The sequence below is a fragment of the Euprymna scolopes genome, chromosome 35, assembly GCF_053919585.1.
Source record: "Euprymna scolopes isolate OS-2025 chromosome 35, ASM5391958v1, whole genome shotgun sequence".
Classification (NCBI taxonomy): Eukaryota; Metazoa; Mollusca; class Cephalopoda; order Sepiida; family Sepiolidae; genus Euprymna; species Euprymna scolopes.
In genome coordinates this window covers 69,082,994-69,101,225 of record NC_136516.1, presented here as the reverse complement: position 1 = coordinate 69,101,225, position 18,232 = coordinate 69,082,994, and positions in this window count along the sequence as shown.

The window sequence follows — 18,232 nt, the reverse complement described above, 5'->3', positions numbered from 1 at the left end:
ATTATGGGATTGTGCACCTAGTCTATAACATATTAACTGTCTTTTTTGTATTGTTTTACAATTTACAATTTTTTAATGTAGGAGACAACGATTGGATGAAAAGTGGGGGGGGGGGATGAGTTAAGTGACATAAATTAAGTAAATTTTGAGAAATTAATAGCATTTTACCTCCATGAGGCATATCCAACTTTTTTCTAGGATTTAATGTGCACTCTTGTTCCCAGCTCTGAACTCTTTAACATTTTCATTCTTATTTTTAAAAAGTTCTACTTTTAATTAAATGCATTTTGCATAAATCACCTGATCGATCTAACAATTAGCAAAATCCCACCCCTTCACTGCAGAGATCTCTAGATGCTGGAAAGTTTTTCATACATCTAATTGTTTTTTCCTCGTACTGACTGCCTTTGGAGTCCCCCCCCACCCCGTTCACTGTTTCTCAGATTCTACCAACATGCAGAAATTTAAATGTAATGTGAACAAACATTTTGACTTAAGATGTCCCTATAAATCTGGCTCAGTGGCAATGTTTCTTGTTTGGGGAAAATCAAAGTAAAATTCTGATCTATTCATTCAAACACTGTTATTTTTCATTCTTTCACCATTTGACCATCCCTTTCACCTCAGCAGTCACCACAATACCACATTTACTCTATGGGTTACTCTACTTAAAATATCCCCAATCGTTGGAATTTCATTTTGTTTATAAATATGAGACACAAAGACAAAAAAAATAAAAATAATACAAAAAATGATAATAATGCACATTTATTGGAATTATTTTTTTAAATGAGGAGTGGTATTATAAAAAAAAACGACTTGAATTCCATGAAAAGTCAGGAAATACAAGAAATTACTTTGATTTAGAGAGGATTTGAGACTATGATACATAAATGCTTTTGGGGTTCGACTTTTGACCAATCCCACTAAATGTAACGACTCTTTCAATGTGACTATTGTTCAAATGAAAACTAGGTTTTACAAAAAAACAATATATACAAATTAAAGTTTAACTAAACAAATAAATCTGATATTCTCAAATAATAACAGACACATTGTTATTAAAATGTATGTTGTAGGTTAGCAACTCAAAAGAAATGACATACATTTTTAATATGTTAGCATCAGTTTATACTCATTTCTTTGCAGCTTCAAAATAATGCACTCTTCTACACACATTGTTATGTCAAATAAATTAATGTACAATAACTTTTGCACATTTGTAAGTATTAAACACACACACACACACACGCGCACGCACACACACACGCACACACACATCGCTATTAACACATCAATTTTATAGCTTCAAAATAATGTACACACCTACACACATTGTTACACAATAATGAACACAAAAAGAAAATTATATTTTTTACAACCAATAACTGTTTTGTCATTCAAATTAAACATTCAAGTATAAATTTTCATATACCAACTGCTTGAGTGGTGTTGGTTGTTGGTATAGTACCTGGTATGTCAATTTCCATTTTTACCTACCTTCTACTGTTTTATAAGTAGTTTGAAGAAAAATATTTGTGAAATTTTGTCGAAAATATGCTACTTAGTATTTTCATGAGAGAGTAAGTAATTATGATGAATGCATTTATGCATTATTTTTATTGGCAAAAAAATATTAGAAATTGTGTTTTTAAGAAAAATTCATTCGCTTTGAACTAATGTTGAATTGACTTCCTATCTACATTTTTGTGGATTATAAAATGAAAATAAAATAACTATCTAGTTAAAAAAAGTATATATTTTTGTAATGGATTGATTTCTTTAAATCTATAAAACATGTGTCCAGACTGGATTCAATTAAAAATCAATATATTTTTGTAATGTATTAATTTCTTTAAATATATACAACATCTATGCAGACTAGATTCCATTTAAATAACATTATATTTTTGTAATGTATTAATTTTTTTAAATGTATAAAACATGTATCCAGACTGGGTTCCAATTAAAAACAATGTATTTTTGTAATGTATTATTTTTTGTTTTAATCTATAAAACATTTATCAAGACTGGATTCCAATTAAAAAACTATATATTTTTGTTGTGTATTAATTTCTTTAAATCTATAAAATATGAATCCAGACTGGATTCCAATTAAAAAAGAATATATTTTTGTAATGTATTAATTTCTTTAAATCTATAAAACATGTTGCCAGATTGGATTTCAATTTTTTTTAAAATTAGTTAGACTTATGTGAGATTCGAACTCTGGTTCATAAAAACAAAAACTATTGCCTAAATAATGTGTATTTTTACCTATTCCCTTTATTGTGTCAACTACCACTTGTTTCTATTTGAATATGAGAAAATAAAAAACAATTTTTTAATATAGATTTTTAAAAATAATTTAAATAATTAATTCAGTTATTGTGTATTTGTTTATTTCTGTGAAAAAAATTAATTGGTGAATCTTCCAATAGAAATAATGTTGAAATTATTATCATCACTTCCAATGAAGGTCACTTCGACGAATAAAAACGTTACCAATACAAAGACAAAGAAGAGCAACAAAAAAGAAAATGAGAAAAGAAAAGACTTGATGGATAGAAACAAACAAACAATTTTATTTGTGAAAAAAAAAATTAGAGCCAAAAATGTTCACGAGCTGTCTGCTGCTAAGATTTTGAAGCTACAAAGAAAGTCCTTTGCGTGGTAACAATTATGAAAGATAGAAAGAAAAAAAGAAAGACAGATGGGTTGAGGAGGCCTATTTTTTTTACTTACTGCTATGATAAGAGATTTCAACCAACGTAGGAATATTTAGACAGGTCAATATACTTTAGCAAAGTCAGAAAGAATTCCTTCAACACCCAACTCAGTATTAAAGAAAATCAAGATCTTTTTCACTTAAAGGTTTGCCAGATCTTACAGACCTGGATATGATATCATCGACATTAATAGACCTTTGCAAGTGAGGCAAGACCGTTAGCAGTTGGAAATAATCTAACTTCCTTCGTCCTACTACCTTAAAAAGACAGTTCTTAACCACCTTAATTAATCTTTCCTACACTGCCCCATACCAAGCTGAATATATAGGTATGGTCTGATACCTAGGCAACAAAATAGGATGCATAATATCTTTGGAAAAATAAGTAACGTTAATTTGTTCACGAGAATATATCAACCCTTCTTCATCCAGATATAGATTGAATTTAGATACCAATAAATGGATCTCATTACAGGAGGATTTATCCAAATAATTCTTTTTCCTGACCAAAAATTGACTTTGAGTAATCCTAATTAAATAAGATCTGGCCTTAAGACTAAAATTACAATCAACACTTTTTATTTTAAATATAAATTTAAAAACTAAACCAATATTCTTATTAACTTATTTAAAGAGGAAAATCTTTTTACATTAATTAGAGAAAGATCATTTAACTCATCCTCACACCTAGTGTATGCAGCAGTGAGTATTTTATTAGTCAAGTTAAGGCACTCCGAGCCAAAGGTAGGCCAGTCTAATTTATCTCCCTTCAAACAGACAGGACCTCTCAACCAAAATTCCATCTCCCTTCTAAATTTATTTAGAGAGATGCCTCACATAACAAAGTCTGCAGGATTATCTCCTGTGTTGATATATTTGAACTCACCTTATATCCCCTCTAACGTAAATCAACAATCATTGTTTTAATATCCTTTGAACGATTTCTGATAGATTAACACTTTGAGTTAATAGTATAGGACAGAAGCCAGGACAACACTTTACTTGAGCATCCACGGCTATCATGATTTCACTCAACATTTTGGAAGAGAACATATTAATCAGCACAGAAACGTGTTTAACACACATATAAACAGCTAATAATTCCAATACGGGCAAGGCCCTCTTAACAGAAGGAGCTACCGTTACCTTGGCAAAAATTAAATTAGCTTTACTATGCTGAAATATCCAGCAATACCGTAAGCCTCATCTGAAGAGTCGCAAAATACTATGAAAAGCGCAACAGAATCAGTATCGACAGAGTATCTGTTGAACTCAAGATTTTCAATACCAATCAGCTCTTGATAAAGACCAAAAGCTCTTATATCTGAGCCTTCAAAATACTCAGAAATTTCCAGACAGCAAAAACATTACTTGTCTGTCAGTACATAATATAGAAGAAAAAATCGAATCAATTATATCTTTTCATCCAATAATTCTGTAGCGAGAATGTTTAGAGCTACCTGATAGTTTTCATCAGATACTGTCAAATGTTTAATTAACTGGAAGGCGTAACCAGTTATGTAATTTTTCAAAATGACTATCTTTAAAGCATCGCAGTCAAGATTAGCTACGCAATTCTGAAATTCCTAACTGAAATTCAGAAAGGTCAACTTATCAGTCTCCAGATCCTTATCATTGAACTTAGAACTCAATCTTAAGAACCAAGTTAGGACCCTTAGTTTTCAAGTAGACTCCTGATGTTCAATGGAATCATCAACCTTAGAAGGTCGTAAGTTATATATTTTTTCCAACACTTGTATCCAGAACAACGTACACTCTTTATTAAAGAATTCGAACATAGTCTCATCAATCTCTTCCATCAAATCTGTTCTTCTAAAAGATTCACAGATTTCAAATAATCATCAATTTGATTTTCATATAATGCCAAACTAGATACCCCAACCTCTTTCTGCAACTCTAACAATTCAAACATAGTCAATATTTTGTCTCTGGCTAACTTCCTCCACTGCACCAACGAAGCAGTAGTAGCAGGAGAAGAAGCCATTTTTATGCTAAGCTCTACCCCCAATAACAGCCCACCAAGATTTATATCAGTAGGAGACAGAGAGAATGAGAGAGGAGTGACCATGACAGAGACGACAGATAACAAGGAGAGAGAGGGAGTAATTGAACAAATCCCAGTTGTTACAGATTTCCTAAAAAGGAGAACCAATGATGTAACTTGCTTCTTGGCGCCCAAAAAAAACTCACCAAAATTTAACCAAAGAGAAAATATGACAGTCAAAACTGGCAAAAAAAGACCAAAGAGCATAGCAGACAGCGTGAAATAAACTGAATGTGACTAAGCCACCAAAAACTAATTCAGGAGGGGTAGGGGGGCAATTTCTATAATAAAATAAAAGGCAAAAAAAATTCCACTATAACTAGAAAACCCCCTTTTTTTAATCAGGTTCCACAAAATCTTAGCAGTGTGTCGAAATTGCTATCATCACTTCCAATGAAGGTCACTCTGACGAATAAAAACGTTACCAATACAAAGACAAAGAAGAGCAACAACAAAAAAAAATGAGATGAGAAAAGACTTGGTGGATAGAAACAAACAAGCAATTTTATTAGGAGAAAAAAAGAAACTTACAGCCAAAAACATGTTCTTGAGCTGTCTGCTGCTAAGATTTTGCTCCCAGCTACAAAGTAAGTCCTTTGTGTGGTAACAATTATGAAAGATAAAAAGAAAGATAGATATTTTTTTTTTACATGGGGGGTCACCACTTATCAAGGCCCGAAGGCCACTCAGGGATAAGGGTTATTGCATGTACAGTAATCAATGAGATAGTATTGTAGTAATCATTAGTATTGGGGGTTTTGATAGAGTGTCTTACTTAAGGGGGCGGTTTGTCAGGAGTTTGTTTATGTTGGACTTGAAGACGTCCAAGCTGTAGTCAGGTGGGAAACAGGCAAGCGGCAGAGAGTTCCACTGGCGTGCAGTTCTAAGAAAGAAGCTTTGCTCATGGAATCTACATTTGGATTTAGGCACATATAAAGAGTGGGGAAAATTATTGACAGTAGTTTCAGCCAGACGGGTGTTTCTCGTGAAAGATTGGCGAGGGGAGGACGAGGGATTGGAGCTCAGACGAGCACCTGCCATGGAAATAGCGATAAAACAAAGACAGGCTTGCAATGTCTCTTCTGTGGGAGAGAGGTTGCAGGGAAGAGAAAAGGGCATCCCCCACTAAACCACGAAGTCTATTTTGTACAGATGGGTTGAAAAGGCCTTTTTTTTAACTTACTGCTGTGATAAGAGATTTTAACCAACGTAGGACTTTTTTAGACAGGTCAATATACTTAGGCAAAGTCGAAAAGAGTTCACTCCCTTTGTTTGCACTTTCAACTTACATTTTGTGATGCCATCTATTTTAAAATAATAGCCTTCTCGAGTAGATTAGTTGAAATATCTGCAGACAAAGATAACTTATCTGAAATAATGTTCCAAGGGTGTTCTTTAGAGCAAGGAATTTATTTCTTCATTTTCCTGAAGGAATAACTTGGAAAAAAATACATATAATTCTTCATATAATAACATTCTCTGAAGAGGCAAGAAGTAAAAAACTTCCTTGTTCCTTCTTTGTGTCCGGTTAGAAGAGAAATATTTTCTTTTGACTTAAAAAAACTGCAGCTTGAGACATATCTATTTTCTTCAGACCTTAAATGAAAATATCTAGTTATAGTGATTGACACTTCTAATTCAATCTTTCTTCATGAGAATATTTCCCACATGTGTCTTCTCTCCTGTAAGCTGGTATTTTTCTGACATATTTTTCTGCAAAGTCCTTGACAGATTTCTTGGATTTACTTGATTTCTCTGTGAGATGCAAATTCGTCAGGTAGCTTAGATGCAATCAGTTCAACATTATAAACTTCACCAGGTAACTTAGATGAGTTCACTTCAATGTTTTAACGTCCTGTCTAGATGGAGAGAAGATAGCACGTCAACACATTTCAAGTGTCAAGTACGAACTACCAACTTTAGCTTGAATTTTATCACAAAACACGGGAATGTGCAGATCAATCAACAGGCAGAAATTAGTTACATGACCAACATTAGCAGCAGTGAAGCAAACTCAAGAGAAAGGAAGAAGAGGGAAGAAAGAAGAAGAAGAAATATATCCAAAAAAGATTTCTGCAATAATTATTGTATTATATTTCTCAGACAACAGTGTCTCTTAGTATTATTTCTATATGTTAGTTTAAATACTTTGCAAATTATGTTTTCCAAATATTTTAACGCAATTCTTATGCACATCTAATTCTTAAAAATTTAAATAATTTTTTAAACGTGACATTTTATTTAATGACTATCAAAAGAGTGTCGGTCGTAAACTACACTTAAATAAATTTTGATTTACGCAGATTTTGTATTTATTATTGTGGATCCAATTTTCTATTGAACATTATATTATATCTAATATATAGTACTGATTTCAAAAGTTTAAAAAAATGACTTGGGTTCCATTAACTAGAATTGAAACCAAAAAAAATATATATATATCCATATGACTTTGGTGCATCAAATTGAGTTTATTCAGCTATAATTGAAACCGAAACCAAAATTTATAAAGAATCCTTGATAAAATTATTTATAAAGAAAAAAAAATGGATCACTGGAGTTCCATCAGCTATAATCGAAACCAAAACCAAAACTTATGAAGAATTCTTGGTAAAATTATTTATTATAAGAAATGGGAATCCATAATTAAACAATAGTCAGTTGGATGTAATCGTGACACACAAAATAAATAACAAGCATGCTATCCTATTAATATATAGTTTTGTTAAATGTCATAAAAACCATGTTCTTTTCCTACTACTAACCCTAAGTATGGGTGGCAATACGAAAAATATAGCAATTACATGTGATTTTATGATTTTGCTGATCGGCCTCAGAATTAGTGGCGAAAATAACTTAACTGCTTAAAAAGTTATAGTGTACCGAAATGGGATTAGTTTACATTATATTTATATGCACAACTGAACCCCCATTCTAAATTCTAAAATAACGTTTTAGTGTGCTCACATATAATCGCCTAAAAAAGTAGAGTCTCATATGCTTTGGGTATTTTAAGCGTAAATGAAAGTTGTTTTTTTTTTAAGTAAATAAACTTCTCAATGTTTGCTCTTCCAAATTTTTTATAAACTTGTGAGATGTTCATCTATATTTTCACTTGTGCCAAAACCAAACAAAATAAAATGAAACATGAAATATTTCAAAGGATGTGGTGATCAGACAAAACCAGCACCAGAAAAAAATTCCAAGCATTTTAAATCTTTGATATTAAAGTTCAAATCTCTAATACACTCCATATGGCCATCTATCAAATAGGTGCAAAAAGCTTTTTAAAATCTGTGATATTGAATAGGCAAGTGAAGTCTAGACAAGTTCAACTCTAGGCAAGTTCAACTCTAGGCAAGTGAACTCTAGGCAAGTTCAACTCTAGGCAAGTGAACTCTTTGCTTACAATAAAAACTAATAAAAACAAATTAAATTAGGTTTGGAGAGTCTGAGGAATTCCTTGAGTCCAAGAAGGTGCCATAAAGCTTTAATTATTTCAGAAGAAGCCGATGACAAACATCCCAATGTACAGCTGGCACCAACGAAATTTATCCCCCCCCCCTCGAGCATTTAAAACTTGTTAATAATCATATGAACTCGTTTTGGTGAGGGCACATAGACATTTTAGGGAATAGATTTCAAAGGCAATAGGCAAGTTATAAATGACCAATAAATAAAATAAATTAAACTCTAATAATCAATGTTAAATCTGTAAATGAGATTTATAACTCATTCTGTGGCCCTTTTCAGTGTTATGTTGTAAAAGAACAGCTTTAAAAAAAAAATAATTTGTTCTTGTTTCATTTTTTATTTAAAAATTTTTAAGAATTGGTTTGGAATCAGAAATTCGACTATAATTTTTTTCCGATTCCAATACCGATTCCGATACCCCAAAAAGTTCCGATTTATCCGATTCCCGATTCCGGTTTTGATTAATCGTCCCAACACTAGTAATGCTACTATCCTCTCTGTACAATTTCCTTCTAAGACCAATGTTTTTTATCAGTAATGTTTTCTCAGAACAATGTTTTCTAAGAGCAATGTTTTCTAAGAGCAATGTTTTCTAAGAACAATTTTTTTTTCTATAAGTAATGTTTTCTAAGAAGAATGTTTTCTATGAATAATGTTTTCCAAGAGCAATGTTTTCTATGAGTAATGTTTTCTAAGAACAATGTTTTCTGGAAGTCATATATTCTGAGAATATTAACAATGATGCTATCAATGCAATTATATTTGACAACTTTATCCATTAAGTAATCTATAGATGGTTGATATGCGGTAAACCAAACCATCAAGTTAAAACCTTCCTTTAGATTTATGTGAGATTTGAACTTGAGTATTGATATCATAAAAACTATTGCCTTAGTAAAGTATGCTCTACCTATTCTTTTTTATCAACAAATCACATGTTTCTATTTGTGTATGGACAGATAAACTCCAAAACACTATAAGTTTTTTTTTATAGTATATAGATGGGAAGGCTTTGTAGAGGAGTAGTATCTTTCTGAAATAGCATCATTGACGGATCTTCATACAACCCCGCATTATCTGATGCACAACATATAGTTTCTCCAAAATGAATGATTGTCCATATGTAGTAAAGAGCCACATTCTTCACAAGACTAGCCATCAATATGCATGGCTATAGACATAACTAGAGGAGTAAACCTTGAACAAAAATCTCCCAATTCTTTCCAGGTAATTGTAATTGCTATGGTTGACAGAACATTTCAGTTTTGTGTAAGACCATTCTTGAAAACAAAAAATATGCATTGTTCCAGTTAGTGGAAAACAGTAAAAAAGTAACGTGTACAAGTTTGGTTGGTTAAAAAAAATAAAAACGATGTAATTAGTAATGTGTACAAATTTAGTTGGTTAAAAAAATAAAAACGATGTAACAAGTAACGTGTACAAGTTTGGTTAGTTAAAAAAATAAAAACGATGTAACAAGTAACGTGTACAAGTTTGGTTGGGTAAAAAAGATAAAAACGATGTAACAAGTAACGTGTACAAGTTTAGTTGGTTAAAAAAGATAAAAATGATGTAACTAGTAATGTGTGCAAGTTTGGTTGGTTAAAAAATTAAAACGATGTAACAAGTAACGTGTACAAGTTTGGTTGGTTAAAAAAATTAAAACGATGTAACAAGTAACGTGTACGAGTTTGGTTGGTTAAAAAACATAAAAACTATGTAACAAGTAACGTGTACAAGTTTGGTTGGTTAAAAAAAATAAAAACTATGTAACAAGTAACGTGTACAAGTTTGGTTGGTTAAAAAAATAAAAACTATGTAACAAGTAACGTGTACAAGTTTTGTTGGTTAAAAAAATAAAAACGATGTAACAAGTAACGTGTACGAGTTTGGTTGGTTAAAAAAATAAAAACGATGTAACAAGTAACGTGTACAAGTTTAGTTGGTTAAAAAAAATAAAAACTATGTAACAAGTAACGTGCACAAGTTTGGTTGGTTAAAAAAATAAAAACTATGTAACAAGTAACGTGTACAAGTTTGGTTGGTTAAAAAAAATAAAAACGATGTAACAAGTAACGTGTACGAGTTTGGTTGGTTAAAAAAATAAAAACGATGTAACAAGAAAAGTGTACAAGTTTGGTTGGTTAAAAAAATAAAACCGATGTAACAAGTAACTTGTACAAGTTTGGTTGGTTAAAAAAATTAAAACTATGTAACAAGTAACTTGCACAAGTTTGGTTGGTTAAAAAAAATAAAAACGATGTAACAAGTAACGTGTACAAGTTTGGTTGGTTAAAAAAATAAAAACGATGTAACAAGTAACGTGTACAAGTTTGGTTGGTTAAAAAAAATAAAAACGATGTAACAAGTAACGTGTACGAGTTTTGTTGGTTAAAAAAATAAAAACGATGTAACAAGTAACGTGTACAAGTTTTGTTGGTTAAAAAATAAAAACTATGTAACAAGTAACGTGTACAAGTTTGGTTAGTTAAAAAATAAAAACGATGTAACAAGTAACGTGTACAAGTTTGGTTGGTGAAAAAAATAAAACGATGTAACAAGTAACGTGTACAAGTTTGGTTAGTTAAAAAAATAAAAACGGTGTAACAAGTAACGTGTACAAGTTTGGTTGGTTAAACAAAATAAAAACGATGTAACAAGTAACGTGTACAAGTTTGGTTAGTTAAACAAAATTAAAACGATGTAACAAGTAACGTGTACGAGTTTGGTTGGTTAAAAAAATAAAAACTATGTAACAAGTAACGTGTACAAGTTTGGTTGGTTAAACAAAATAAAAACGATGTTGCCAAGGTCGCTGGAAAGATGGTTGAATCCTTCTACCGCTCCAGAAGATATCTCACTACTGATGCAATTCTCTATCTATATAAAAGCCAAGTATGTCCAAGGATGGAATACTGCTGCCATATCTGGGCAGGAGCTGCTAAAAGCAGCCTATCCTGCCTTGACAGAGTACAAAATAGACTTCGTGGCTTAGTGGGGGATGCCCTTTTCTCTTCCCTGCAACCTCTCTCCCACAGAAGAGACGTTACAAGCCTATCTTTGTTTTATCGTTATTTCCATGGCAGGTGCTCATCTGAACTGCAATCTCTGGTCCCCCCTCGCCAATCTTTTACGAAAAACACCCGTCTAGCTGAATCCACTGTTAAAAACTTTCTCCACTCTTTATCTGTGCCTAAATCAAAACGTATATTCCATGAACAAAGCTTCTTTCTTAGAACTGCACACCTGTGGAACTCTGTTTCGTCTGCCTGCTTCCCACCTAACTACAACCTGGATGTCTTCAAGTCCAACATAAACAAATTCCTGATGAACCTCCCCCTTAAGTAGACACTTTATTAAATCTCCACACTAACGTACTGTACTTACAATAACCCTTATTCCTGAGTGGTCCGGGTCTTGATAAGTGGTGACCATCTTGTAAAAAAAAAAAAAAAAAGATGTAACAAGTAACGTGTATTAGTTTGGTTGGTTAAAAAAGATAAAAACGATGTAACAAGTAACGTGTACAAGTTTGGATGGTTAAAAAAGATAAAAACGATGTAACAAGTAATGTGTACAAGTTTAGTTGGTTAAAAAAGATAAAAACGATGTAACTAGTAATGTGTGCAAGTTTGGTTGGTTAAAAAATAAAAACGATATAACAAGTAACGTGTACAAGTTTTGTTGGTTAAAAAATAAAAACGATGTAATAAGTAACGTGTAGAAGTTTGGTTGGTTAAAAAAATAAGAACGATGTAACAAGTAACGTGTACAAGTTTGATTGGTTAAAAAATAAAAACAATGTAACAAGTAACGTGTACAAGTTTGATTGGTTAAAAAACCAAGCTATGTCAACCGGTACGCGACCATAAGAAAAAAAATGGCCGCATGACAAATATATTTTTTTGTAGTCAAGTACCAGTTCTTATTACTTGTTTTTTTTTTTGTTTGTTTGTTTTTTGTTTTGTTTTTTAGCTGAATAAACATTTTACATTAATAAAAACCATAAAAACCTACCTCGTTAGGTAGGAGAGTAACTTTTCCAATATTTGGTAACATTTATTTGTTATATATTTGATTCTTGACCACTTTTTGTCGAATTTCTGTGCATTGGAAAACAAACCACTGACTGTTATTCAACACCTTTATCCATTGTAGACGTGTGAACAATTCTAGCATGAAGCTTGTGAACTTTAAACCTAATCTGATTACAGACGATACTAAGAATGAAAATAAAAATTACTTAATATTTCTACCTGGTCCTGGTTGATGGAAAAAGAACAATCTACCCCTCCTCTGTGGATTAGATATATGATTCAGTTTGAAATTCCACCTAGGTTCTCGAGTTCAACATAAAGATTCTCGAGTTTGAAAAGATGCATTCAAAGAAGGTTGGAAGTTACATCGAATTCCTTTCCTCAACCTTACCAACATAGAGAAATTTAAATATAATGTGAACAAACATCTTGATACCGAACTACCCACCCATGTTGCCCCCTTGTGCCCTCTTATTACAGTAGCCCCTTACACCTCAGCAACAATATGCCTTATTTGAATTGAACAAAGGGAAAAACATGCAACAATAAAAAGAAAAACTTCTATTAATAGCTATACATGTGAACACGTTGAAATAGAAGCGATCAGTAAATATCTCCGCTGTCCAGTAATTGATTAGTTTTTCTCTTCTACTTTCCAGTTTTAAATCAATAACTCTGGATTGTAATGTTCAATGCTGTTAATACCAACATTGAAACGCTTTAATTCTGATAAACGAGAGAAGCGTCACAGGTGTTCCGATATCCCCTGCTGAGCAGGCGTGACAAAAAAAAATTAATTACAAGAATTATTCATACTCTGAATGCAAAAAGTTTTTAAAAGGTCAGAAGACAAAAGATCTTAACTTTTAATTTATTAAAAAGATTTGATCTTTTCAACATGTTGCTATGTGTATATGTAAAGGTATGTGTGTGTGTTGTATGCATATGTATATGTGTGTTGTTTGTATATATGCAAATGTATGTGTGTTGTGTGCATATATGCAAATATATATGTGTGTTGTGTGCATATATGCAAATGTATATGTGTATTGTGTACATATATTCAAATGTATGTGTGTGTTGTGTGTATATATGTAAATCTATGTGTGTGTGCGTTTGTATATATATGTGTATTGTGTGTATTGTGTATATATATGCAACTGTATTTGTGTTGTGTGTGTAGTATACATATATCTAAATGTATGTGTGTATGCTGTGTAACCTTCAATCTCCAGAAGACTGTCACTTAGAACTTATTAATTAGCACTTACATCTGTTACATCACAAATCGTTGTGGAAGTTTCAGTACACATTCTCGCATTTGACATACAGATTCCCGAGTATGACAAAATGCATCTAAAGAAGGTTGGAGGTTACATCAACCGAAATCTTATGAGAATCACATCCAAGATCAGAACAGTAGTCCAATTCTTTTATATGGTTCAGATGGATTCGTATGAGTCTAGTGGTTAGAGCTGCTATCTGTTAAATAACTGTAGGTTCAATCCTTGGTTTAAGATAGAGGCTAGTTCAGCTATACTGAAAGTAGCTAGAAAAATAGTTCAATAATTCAACCATTAAATTATCTCACTACTGACGCAATCCTTCTGGTATAAGAGTCAAATACACCCTAAGATGAAGTATTGTTGCCACTAATGAGGAGGTGCTACTCAGAGCACCCTTTCTTGCCTTGACAGAGTATAAAAGCGAATTTGAAATATAGTGGGTCTGGTGTCTTCTTCCTTGCAGCCTTTTCCACACAAAAGAGAAGTTGCTAGTCTCTCTCTACTCAATCATTATTTTCGTGGTAGATGTTCGATCAAGCTCCAATGTATGGTTCACAGTAAAAACCTTGTCTTCATACAGCTACTGTAAACAATTGTCTTTCTCACTCTGTGTACCTAAAACTAAATGGAAATAGAGTAAAGTTTTTTCTAAGAAGTACCCATCTATGGAACATGTTACCACGGTTCTGCATTCCTAATAACTGCAACATGTTCGTCTTAAAGTCCAATGTTAACAAATACTTGTTGAGCTGTCCTTAAAAAAACTTCTGCCTAGTTTCAATCACCGTTATTAATTTTCAGATTGTTTCACCATTCTTATGGTACTTATTAATCCTTATTTCTGATGCCCTTTATATTTGATAAGTAGTTATTTGTTAGTACATACAATACATATATATGTGTGTGTGTGTGTGTGTGTGTGTGTGTGTGTGTGTGCATATATATATATATATAGGGTGACCCAAAAAAAACAGAGGACATTCAATTGTTTTCCTGAGCATTTTACAGTCAACAGAGAAAAAAAAAGGCCAAAGACCCGAGTGTTTTGATGTGATGTTTTGAATATAATAAACTAGTTATGACCAAAGTTTCATTTCATTCGGACAAAACACTAAGAAACGGGGCCTAATTAGAGTTGGGGCCGTTTTTTTTTTGGGTCACCCTGTATATGTGTGTGTGTGTATGTGTATGTGTGTGTGTGTGTGTGCGTGCGTATACGTATGTAAATATATGTATGTAAATATATGGATATGCATATATCTATTGTGTATTTAGGCAGCATGTTTTCATTTAGACAGACATTGTTGAACAGTACAGAATATCTATATGTATATATGTATTAGTCCTGGCATGAAAGAGCAGGACAAAAAATGTTTTAACTAATAATAATAATAGAATAACAAAGACTTTCGCTGGCGAGGACTACTATTGACCGTAACCAGTTATACAGTCCTTTTGAAATTTTCATATTTATTTTTCTCGTTATCTACTGAATATTTGTTAATGAAACCTATATGAAATATGTTCCTTATTAAATTTTAAAGATTTTCTATTCCGAAAGAAGTTTAAAAAAATTTAATCTAAAAAAGTTATTTTAAAGTTTTTGTTAAAAAAAAAATCAGATTTTCTCATTATTCAGACCTGTATTACAAAGAGGGGGTTGCAAAAAATGAGCTGTGGTGTGAGGAGAAATACAAACTGAAACAGAGAGAATATTCAGACCTGTAGTAATACAAAGAGGGGGGTTGCAAAAATGAGTTGTGGTGTGAGGAGAAATACAAACTGAAATAGAGAGAAGGAGAGTTTTAAAATATAATCTTAAAAAGATAAGATACAAGTTAGAAAAGCATTTCAACCAAGGCATGAAAATTATTAAACAAAATGTTTTTACTATAGGCTTTAAAAATAAAGGTACAAGATTCAATTTGAAATTTATTTATCTTCGAAGTGCACTTTTATAAATTTTACAAAGTAAGGTATAAAAATTTAATTTAAATTGAATAAAAAAAATGACCTTGGATTTATTTTATGTAATGTACATTTTGTTGCAATTTAAAAACATTATCTTTCATCTAGCAATTAATGATATAGATATAAAATTTTCAATGATTTTTACAAAAGCCTATATACTCCTGAAAGATCAAAAACCTGATTTTATTAGCAAACCGACAAGTAGACTTATTTACCCAACTAGACCTGAAATAGGTAGGATCAGCAAAAATATTCTTGATGGAATCAATAGGCAAATTACAAACTTAATCTATGGATAACTGATACGATTAAGTGGTTCTCAAACATAAATAGTAAACAAAATTATTCCTTCTTACAATTTGTCATTGAAAACTACTACCCCTTCTATCACAAAATAACTTTTCGAGGAGGTAATTGAATTCGCAAAGCTTCTCTCTAATATTTCTGAGGATGAGATTCAAATCATCAGAAAGTGCAGAAATACTGTATTACTAAGCAGAGAATCTTTTGATTTTGAAGAATCAAGCTAAATGTTGATATTGTTTCTAATAGTAAAATAGTTAAAAAAATTTTTATGTAACCTTAGATTTAAGGAGGGAGTGTTATGAACCATATAAGAAGGATAATGCTAATCCCATCTGTGTTCAAACACATACCTAAGTCAATAACAAAAGGATTATTAACAACTCCTCCAAAAAAAGCATCTTCAACTCCCACAAAATTTCTACAATAAAGCCCTTAAAGATAATGACTATAGAAATACACAACTAGAATATATTGAACCAATACCCTCCAATAGTACATCTAAAATAAACAGAAAAAGAAAATAATCTGGTTTATGCCACCTTTTAATATGATGCTTAAAATTAACCTAGGCAATAAATTTTTAAACCTTATCGAAAGACATTTCCTTCCCAAAAACATTCTGCACAAAATCTTTATGAAAATACTATCAAATTAAGCTATAGTTGTGATGATTTAGAAAAATAATTAAAAAACATAATAACAAAATATTAAATAGTATAAATAGAAATACACCTAAAGTAACTAAATCACGCAATTGTAGGAGAAAGTCTGAATGCCCCTTAAAGGAAACTGCCTAATAACCTCAGTTGTTTACAAAGCTACTATTTCTACTAAAAAGAAACCCCGGATAATAAAATACATTATATTGGCATGGCAAGTAACACATTCAAAGAAAGAAATACAGGGCACAAATATCCTTTTGAAAATCCAAACTATGTAGACCGAACATCACTATCTAAATACTTTAACGAATTAATTGAACAGTGATCATCAGCAATTGTAAATTGGAATATCCTAAATAGAGCAAACACCTGTTCGTCTATAAATTGCTATCTAGGTTTTAATGAGAAACTATATGCTAATATGATCAATGCTGCTATTAGTAAAAAAAAAAAAAAAAACTCCCTCTCGTTCAGTTTTTCTCCGTCTGATATAATCATTCCTGATGATGCTAGCTGAATCCGGCAAAAGCGCCCGAAAAATACATGTATGGCATGTATTGACATGACTTTCACACAAAAAAAATGATAAGAAAAATAAAAAATAAAAATAAAAGAAGGTATAATTAAACATGAGACCATAAATGTAATCTCTTTGTGAGCAGGTTGTGCACACGGACATATGAGCAAGAAGATGTTCACCAACCCTAAGTCCCAGCAGTTACACTTTTACTGTAACTATTGGATTTAAGGTTGTTGTAGGAGTTACATTCTCCCATGATGCATTTAAACCTATAGATGCCATTGGTTCTTTCTAATAGTTTTAGGAGAAGCATTTTTTTTTTACTACAAGGTTTGAGTCTTAAATTTTCTATAGTTAATGATAAGTCTAATTTTATTATTCCTGTCGATTAGGGATATGTATCGATGTATGATATTTTTTATGGCTTTTTCTTCTAATTTAAAGTCAAGTTGTATTTGGACCCCCTCAAAAAAACCTCACTGGTCACTGGAAATTACCACTCTTATGCACAAAGCATACAAAATGCACACGACGCTAAGTCTGTGTGGCAATACCTTTAACTCATCGTTGTCTGATGTTGTGGTTGAATTCTTTCTTCATCCCCCTAATACTCTGGTGGCGGTTAATATGTGCATTTATCAGCTGCAATTTGGGTATCAAGTTTCAGGGTAGATATGGATTCAACTATGGTTTTCTCAAAATAAACAGGCAATCAGCAATTTATGAAAATTTCGGAGATGATTTTCTTAACAAAAATAACTGTTTGCATGAAACAATTTCAGATACAGTTCATGCAAAGCAAAGTTAAACAATTCAGGTTTTCTTTTAGATTTAAGAACAAACTAATATTTTTGGATGCAGGATTTTCAACTTAATTCTGTGTTTGCTGCAAGGTTCAAGACAAAGTTTATATCTGTGTCTGTCGTGGAGAAAGTCTCTCTTTCCACTTTGCACTTTCAGAAGTCTTCAGCTTTTGGCTGTCGGACCAAAGCCAATGTGTGCTGTCTGCCAGCAAGCAACCCAAGTCTCTCCTATCAGTTAAAACAAATGTCGTTTTTATGAAAACCACTAACTCTGCCCCCATTTCTCTGAGATCAGCACTTCCCCCTCTCCTCTCTCTTACTGCTCCTTCTTCTGAATCTTTTTTTCTTTTTCTTTATTTCTTGACTCTAAAATACTTTTC